We start from the raw sequence: 7,942 nt of genomic DNA, 5'->3' as shown, positions 1-7,942 counted from the left end.
TTCATCTGGACCTGGGGCTTTACCATTTTTCATTCTTTTTAATGCGTACATTACTTCTTCTTCCGTTATTTCCGGACCTTCGTCTCCTTGTATGTTACTTAGCTCAGATTGTTGTCTATCATCTGCAAAGAGTTCTTCAATATAGTTTTTCTATGTCTTCAACTGTTCTTCTAGTTCTGTTATTATGTTTCCGTTGACATTATACAGGGTATTTGGCTGCTTACGTTTTTGTGTACCTGCAAGTTCTTTCACTTTTTTATGTACATTAAAAATATCATGTTTTGCCTGCAATTGCTCTATTTCTTCACATTTTCTTTTATAAAAATCTTCTTTTGCTATTCTGATTTCTATTTTGATTTCTTTCTGTATTTGTTTATACCTTTGTTCGTTTTTTCCTTTAATTATTCTCCGATTGTCCATGAGAAGAAGGATCTTATCAGTCATCCACCTTCGCTTTATTTTTGGTTTTTCTTTAGTCAGAATTTTCTTCGCAGGACCTGTTATCGCCAGTTTTACGTTTTGCCATTTTTTATCTATGTTGTTCGTTGGCTGAGATGTTTTTTTTTCTTGAAGTATTTTCAAATTATTATTAATACATTTTTGCAGTTTCTCCTTTACCTCCAGGTTACATAAATGACTGACGTCTATCTGATTTGCTCTTCTTTTCTACTCCAATCTTTTTAGTTTAATACTTATTTGCGCTATTAGAGGGTTATGGTCTGAGAAGACATCTGCGCCTGGGTAAGCTTTAACGGATTTTAAGGAGTTTCTGTATCGTACGTTTATCAGTAAAAAGTCAATCTGGTTTCGAATTATTCTTTAGCCATTGTCCTGGGGTGATTTCCACGTATAAAGTCTTCCTTCTTATTATTATTAGATTCTATATTATTGTTCTGTGCAACATTTTTCCAATTTGTTTCGGCTATTCTTTTTATGTCATCTACCATGTCATCTGTGGTCTTCCTCTTGGTCGTCTACTTTTGTAAGGTCTCCAATGTTGTATTGTGGCATTTTAACGTTGGTCATTTTGTCTAGCAGTGTGACCTGCAAAACTCCATTTGAGTTTGGCAATTTTTATTGTGATACCCTCGACTTTTGTTTTTGATCTCTTTTTATCTGACAGTCGTATACCTAACATTGCTCTTTTAATTTCACTTTCTGTTGTGACTAGTTTATTCATATTAGCCTTGGTTAGGGTCCAGGGATGTTTAGGTTTGACATCAATATATCATGATAGGAAGAATGCACTGGCGAAACACCTAAAATCCTTAAGTATTGAGGTATTTTGCGGGTCTTAAGTATCCAACTGAGTTTACCAAATCCTGCCCATGTCAGTCTTGCTCTTCTAGTGATTTCCACACTTTAGTTCTCTTTATCATGTTTCAGAATTTGCCCTAGGTAGATATATTCCTAGACTTATTCTGTCTTACTGCCTTTTATGTTATACTTCTGGAGTCGTCTATGTGTGGAGATGTGATGTTTCGTCCAAACATAAGAAAGGGAACCAAGCGTTTTGTTGGTTTCGTATTAAGACGTCGATTCCAAATAATCTCGGTCGAAGTAAGGATGATTTCCGGTAATAAAGAAAGTATTGAATCTGCTACCAGTCAATTTTATTGATCACAACTATTCTAACAAATGCGATTTTATATAATAATTATCATCGAAAGCCGACCATAAATGCTTCTTGCTATGTCGTTGACCGCGAACAGATGTGAATATATCCCGTTTAAGATTCTAAATACACTATTTCCGCGTGAAAATCAAAGAGAGAAAAATTTTTATATCATCGAACCGCTACGACTGAAGGCTGAGACGTGAATATATTTTTGTGTTACTGAATCGTCGCCAAACATCAAGTCAGGGACCACAAGTCCCGTTAAATCACCGGTTTAGCAACTCCTAGAATTTATTTAATACAATGTACGACTTAACGGTCAGGTAGTCTCTGAGAGAAAAAGGTTTTACTTTTTGAACAAAGAATAGATTTTTAATTCCACTAAACATTCGGAGAACTGATATAAAGAGAATTGACAAACTGACTTTCCTGTAAATTACCTTACTTTGTAAATAAATACTTTTATGTTAAAGAGATTTGAACAGTCTATGTTTGTCATTTTTTATGTTTTTGTCATGTTCACGATATCGTCAGCGAATCTGAGGTGGTTTGACTTATTGCCATTCACGTTGATGCCATATGCTGACCAATTTGTAGTTTTGAAGACGTCTTTTAGTGCTGGATTAAAAAGCTTTGGAGATAATACGTCATCTTGTCTAATTCCTCTCTTAATGCAGATTGGATTTGTATTTTCGTCTAGTTGTACTATCATAGTTGAGCTTTCTTGAGCCTGCACTTGTTTATATTTTATTTTAGAAATCTCTCCAAAGAGCTTTGGGTATATGTCTGTTTTGGGATTTAAAGAGCACTTATTAGGAGTGCTCTAACGTGGCTATATTAAAAATCATAAAGCCAAACCACTTACCTTAGTAAGCCTATATATATATATATATATATATAATATATATATATATATATATATATATATATATATATATATATATATATTGTAAAGGATGGCGAAAAAAAGCCTCGTATTTGCATAGAGATAACCATTAATAAAGGGCCTTAAACAAAATAAGGGCCTGCGTAGCGCAAGCGGTAGGATGCTTGCCTCGCAAGCCGGTGGTCCGGGGTTCGAATCCTACCGCCGGCAAGAACATCTAGACATTTTAAAAATGTCTATAGGCCCCAGGTCGACTCAGCCTGAATAAAAATGAGTACCTTGGGTAAAACCAGGGGTAATAATAGACGGTTGAAGCGTAGCGCTGGCCATGTTACCTTCCTTGTATACCGTAGGCCCTAGATATAGCAGACTACCCTGCTATACTCCCAAAGCCGCGACAGCGGTATAAAACGGGAGACTATTATTATATATAACCATTAATACATTGGATATTTTTTAATTGGATATGTCAATATTAGCAACACTTACATGCATTATTCTTCAAATATGTTTCCCCATATTTCAAAGGGGGTCAATTTTGGTCTGAAAAGTACAAAAGAAGCAAAATAAGCTAAAAGAAGATCACAAAAGGCCTCGGGAAGACGAGACACGATAAGATTGGCCATAAAATAAGAAGATGTGAAGGAAAATTTGTCACAAATTATCAATGTTGACTTATTCTGTATCAACACCTCTAGTTGAATCAGAACAACTGTTCGTACCAGAGTCGATGCTCTAACGATCAATCTTGCCCCTGGTCCTCCTATTCCTTGACATAATTTATTCTAAGTTGTTTAGAAAAGGTTTGTAAAGCAAGAAATCAGTTTTTGAAGTTCTATAATAATTTGCTAATTTGTAAAAGGTTTACAAGTATGGATTATTTCAATAATAAAAAACAGTTGCCTAAAACCTCAAGTGTATTTCACTAAAAGTTTTTTAACGTGTGTACAGAATCCTGTTACATGTAAATTTAATCCACCAGACGATATAATAGACATAATTATAAATTTTGAGTACACGTAAACTAGATCTCTCCAGACCAATTTATGCATGATTTAATAGTGACCTTGTTCAAACTTCCTTAACTGCCGTAGTTGTTAATGAACAATAACTTCTTGTTATTTATTTGAAAATATTAGAGCGTAAACATCACCGTTAACAAACTTCTACCACAATTGAATTTTTGGAAAGATGTCTTGTATCTTGTATTGAACTGTAGTTAAATAAGCGATAACAACATCCTTGATAGGTCTATAATACCTGTTATATTCAGATTAAACGTATGTCGCATAAGGTACACTGTGGCAACAAATTTTTATTACTGGTTTAATTTATTTAGTCTAGAAAAAATAAGTTTCTTTTTTTCCTAAGTTATTATATTCATGTTGAATGTTCCTTAAGTATTTTCTCGAAACTATTCAGAGGTACTCAATATGTGCAATAAGGCAGTTATTTAAACTAATAAATGAACGAAAATCTCACAGATTTGCCATTAATCCCATAGAGGAGAGTCTCAAAAAAGAACCACTTACTCTCGTATTAATTTAATAAAAGAATTAACAAATGCACCAGACGATTTTCGTTATTACCTGCGCATGGATGAGGCAATTTATCGACATTTATTAGATTTAATTACACCAATAATAAAAAAGACTGATACTGTTATGAAGTCCACAAGAAAACTAAGTTCCTGTAGCTGGCTGTATACCATGTATCACAAAAAATTAGTTAAAATCCTTTATAAAAAGTATATAATTAAAAAACCCAATCGGGCTATGTCATGAAGACAAAACGTTTTCGGAATACATATTCCATCATCAGTGTCTAGGTTTACATGTTTTGAGCCACTAAATATCTGGGTAAAAACCCGTTAAAAGTTATAGGTTACAATTTAGTTAACATTATTCAATCTTCTATATTAGGATGTTAAAGTTACCAGTGGCTTTGATAACATAGCAACGTACGACTCCACATGAAGTTGCTGGTCCTGATACAAAGTGTCTACGAGGACTTGATGATAGCAATTGAAGTTGGTGTTTTGAGAGCTGAACCAAGCTCTCAAATTGTTAAACCAGGAGATGGTTAAACAATTTGAGATCAACATCACAACATCACTCTTGTGCAAAGCTATTCTTTTTGATAGTTTCCGGCTGGTTTGACCGACATACACTTCCGAACAGGAACTGAATACTGAACCACATGGAATAGAATACACTACATTGAAGTTATCCAGTTTTTACCTCTTTCTGTCAGGTGAGTGAAGTATGTCCCTAATCTTTTGTACACTGAATTTGCTATCACTATGTTAAACTGTCTGAAAAGGTTTGTGATCTGTGGTGATAAACCCCTGATGTAAGGCAATCTCCCATAGAAAATTTCTACTGATTCTCTCTCTCTCTCTCTCTCTCTCTCTCTCTCTCTATATATATATATATATATATATATATCTCTCTCTCTCTCTCTCTATATATATATATATATATATATATATATATATATATATATATATATATATATATATATATATATATATATATATATAGAGAGAGAGAGAGAGAGAGAGAGAGAGAGAGAGAGGGGAGGGGGAGAGAATCTTTTTCAGAACTGAATGTGTGGTGGCTGGTTAAGATTCATTATCCACTTCGGATTGAAGTTCATGTATCCACGAATTCTAAAAAAAAAAACTAGTAAATCGTCCGCATATTACACACAAAAAATGTAATTAATAGCTATGCACATTAAATTAATTTATTTTACAGTTTCCGAAAACTACAGATGAATGGAAAAAATTGCATTGAATTTTCAAGAAAGATGGAGTTTCCTACATTGTTTAGACACTGTGGACGAGAAACATGTGCAAATTAAAGCTTCCCCAAGAAGTGGATCATATTATTTTAATTATAAGAAAACTCTCACTGAACTTATGCACTAATCAAACCAATATCATTGGGGCACCTTTTGGTCATCTTTATCTCAAATTTCAGGGGTGGGTGGTGCATAACCTCCTCCAAAAGAGCTTCATCTGCCCTGGACACAGTTACATCAGCATCAACAAGTCGAGAATATTACCAGTTGAATTCACAACTGTGTCGGACTGAAACAAATTGTAATATGCACACATATCAGACATAACCTGCAGGCCTTCAACTTCAGATGCTGTGGCAGCTGCTTAAGGAATTGATGTAGAGCAAATATTATTTGAAAACACACATTTCACAGTTTGGTAAATGGAAGTCAGCAGCCAGATAATAGTGTGCAGATGGATAATCTTCTAGCTATTTCTTCTAAGGTTTCACAAAATATGAAATATTTGTCAAATGTAGACTTTGGTGGAAAGTATGTTGTTCCTATAATAAACTGATTTGAACCTTCAGTTACCAAGACAAAAAGTTGTTCGATTGTCTGCTTAACTGTTAAAGATCTACTGCTTAAGCTCTTATGAACTGCAATAAGGAGTTCACCACCTCTTGAGAGTGAACTTGTTTCCCTGGAGCGATCAGTTTTATATAGGTTAATGTCAAACAACTTCAGCTCTTCATCGGCATAGTTACATGTCAACTAAGTCTCGTTGAATATGATAATACTGTAATGGAATAGGAAGGATACTTTCATAAATAATTTATCGAGCTTTGTTCTTAGACCTCCTTCATTTAGAATATAGTCCCAAAGTCCAAGTGAAGACTGTGTTAGTTTTTTGGTATTATTCTAAGAGCGCCATTTAAGTACTTGCTAAAAAAGTTTTGTTTGTCTTTTCTCTCTCTTTCCTTTAGTTTACTCTTGATAGTGTTTAATGCAGTTCTTTGATGTGGGGTGAGATCTGAATCGATAAAAATCTTTGATGACCTGTCATTATTTCTTTTATTTTTGAGTATTCTGATGGTTACAGAACGGTTTCTACTTTTGTTCTTTTTTCCAATTCTTTCAGCCTCAACAATATCAATTTCTGAGTTCATTAATCCAGATAAGAGGGATCGGGCTTTATTTAAATCTTCATCTTCACCATACTCACCATATTAAAAATCATACTGTTGTTGGATCTTTTCTGTCTCTCGATCATTTCACTAAACACTGATTGGTCTGTTGGTCTTTTGCTGGCCTTTTTTTCTTTCTTTTCATTTGTTATTTCTTTGTCTTCCGTTTCTATGTCGATGATTGTTTGCTCTTCTTTTTATCCTTTTTTGATTTTAAAGATACCTGGATACCTTTAAAGATGCCAGCCCTGGCATACTTTTCATTGTTAAAATTTTCAAAATCAATCAACTCATGATAATCATTTTTAGTTGGAAGATTATCAAATACATTTGAATTATTTTTTGAGGTATTTACCTCTATTTTCCCTGGTTAAATCCTTTCAGACTGCTCAGCTCTTGTTTGGCACTTTTCCTCAGTGTAATTGTTAATTTGCACAGGATTTTCACTTTAATTTATTTTACACTTATCACAAGTTATTTTATTTTTATCACAAGAATATTTATTTTTATTGTTAGTTATTCCACTACACTTTGTTTTCGCTATTTACATTTAAATATTCGTTCATATACTTTTGTTGACGCCAAGGCCACACCTTACCACCAATTTTGGAGGATATGCCTAACGTGCTATTCCATACATAACCCTATCCTATGTTATTTATGATTCAATAAAAAATTACAATCTAAAGAAAAAAAAGTGTTTTTTATTAATTCAAATCTGGCGTAAATTTTGAGACACCCATTATTACTTTCATATTTCCATGTCAAGATTAGAACGAAATCTTCTGTATCTTGACGAGTATTTCGGTACTTCTACGGAAATAAATAAAAGGGGAAGATTAATAAAGTCATAAAGTGGTGTTACTATTATAGAACTCAAAAAAAATGAAGATATTATGTAGAATCGCAAAATGTGGAGATCAGATGAGGGTTTATGTTATTTTATAGTTAATCTTAGACATATGTATACAATCAATTTTTATTTTTTAAATACTAGCACTTTTTAAGTAAAAAATAAATAATATTAGCACTTTTTAAGTAAAAAATAAATAATATTTCTTTATGAAATTAAATCTAAGTTGGTACATCTCCCATAAATTTCACTTATCATAACTTTAGAGAACCGCTGATAAGGATGTATTTATTCACGTACAAAATCGCTAATATCCGGGCCCTCCTACTGTCCATTGCAGAGACCACTTTACGACGGTCCTTTTTACAATTTGACATGATCTTAATAGTCGTTATTGCGTTTCTTAGAGAAAAATCTTGCTAGTGAATAGTTTCGAAATCGAGAAAACCATTGAAAATTACGAAAAATGAGGGAAAAGAAAATTTCACAGGTCAGTCAGATGTCTAGGAGCTTGAGTAAACAGGAGGAACTACTCAATGTTCAAACGCAGTATTTTCTTAAGCTAGACGAAATAAAATTGACGAAAAAAGAAAGGTTGAAAAAGGCGATATACG

Source organism: Diabrotica undecimpunctata, unplaced genomic scaffold (assembly GCF_040954645.1).
Source record: "Diabrotica undecimpunctata isolate CICGRU unplaced genomic scaffold, icDiaUnde3 ctg00001817.1, whole genome shotgun sequence".
Taxonomy (NCBI): Eukaryota; Metazoa; Arthropoda; class Insecta; order Coleoptera; family Chrysomelidae; genus Diabrotica; species Diabrotica undecimpunctata.
Note: the sequence above shows the minus strand (reverse complement) of the source record.